Below are 1,215 nucleotides of genomic sequence, written 5' to 3' on the forward strand. Positions count from 1 at the left end.
AACGGATTGACATCCGCTATTTTGTAAATACTTTTACCGAGATTTCGAATCTCAGTTACATTTTCCAAAATTTCAGAACAACATTGTCGGCATATCAATAAAACAAACACCAAAAATCGGTATGGAAAATCAACAAATAATTATAAATTTAATGTTCTGCAAACAATTTCAAAAATAATGATACACAAAATCGGGCTCTTCTGGACTGACATACCATTTTGCTTAATTTCACACATCCTGAAAAATCGAATTCTGTTTCATTTTTCAAAACCTCTTAGAAATGGTTAGTATTGCGGAGCTTATATATTTTTGCTCGGACCTAGTTGATCCATCTCGCTTAAGGAGAAGATTAATCGAAGCCAAACTTGTAATTTTCAAGAGCACGGATCTGGAGAACCAAACTTCCGTTTGAGCTGAAAACTTAATCGGTTGGTCACTAGCTGCTGGTGACCAATCGATTAGGGTTTCCGTGCTCTTGAAAATTTGAACTTTGGCTTCGATTCATCTTCACCTTAAAGCTTCTTTATGCGTCATTCTTCTTCTTTCTGGCGTTACGTCCCAACTGGGAGAAACTATGCTTCTCGGTTTAAGGACAATGTTGGCTCACCATACAACAAAGAGCAGATTCCGTTTTTATAAACCGTTTATTTGAGTTCAATGTGGGGGCGGTTATAAAATTCCTGGATGAGAGGAGAGTAGCTATGTAATAAAGAGTTTTCATAAAACAATGCATCTACAAATTTTACTCACGTTTACTACGCGCTCGGAGTCAGACAACAATTGATACTCTGACGGTTATTGTTGCATGGATACCTAAAGTTAATTTTAAGTTAATATCTTTTATGGTTGATTCAATTATACTGTACAAACGAAAATAATAATCACTCACCAACTAATTATTTGTGTGATTTTAGATTTAACTGCCGTAATGAATTGCTCGCCATTCGTTTAGGTTAAGCTAATAGATAAGTAGTTTAGAATAGAAATTCAGCATGTTCAGTTCATAATAATTCACTCTTACCGTACTAATAGAAAATAGCTTATTAACTTTTATCATTAACTAACAATAGATTAAGATTTTACTAACTTTAGACATAAGTTTGTTTTAGATTAAAGAATTGTGCCAATTTGTCTTTGTTCACGCCTCGTTATTCTAATTTCTTGCCATCTCATCTCCTTGACAGTTTGCCAAGTCCATATAAGTACTACAGTTTC

General features: G+C 34.2%; 1 long non-coding RNA gene across 1 annotated transcript; it reads right to left on the bottom strand.

Annotated features, from left to right (window-relative positions):
• Window positions 1-550: 550 nt before the first annotated feature.
• LOC110674563 lies at window positions 551-942 on the bottom strand. Its single transcript, XR_002498988.1, has 3 exons — window positions 890-942; window positions 751-813; window positions 551-680 (listed from the first exon to the last, which is right to left on the bottom strand). It is a non-coding gene; the product is annotated as an uncharacterized LOC110674563 (long non-coding RNA).
• Window positions 943-1,215: the final 273 nt, after the last annotated feature.

Source organism: Aedes aegypti, chromosome 1 (genome assembly GCF_002204515.2).
Source record: "Aedes aegypti strain LVP_AGWG chromosome 1, AaegL5.0 Primary Assembly, whole genome shotgun sequence".
NCBI classification, from domain to species: Eukaryota; Metazoa; Arthropoda; class Insecta; order Diptera; family Culicidae; genus Aedes; species Aedes aegypti.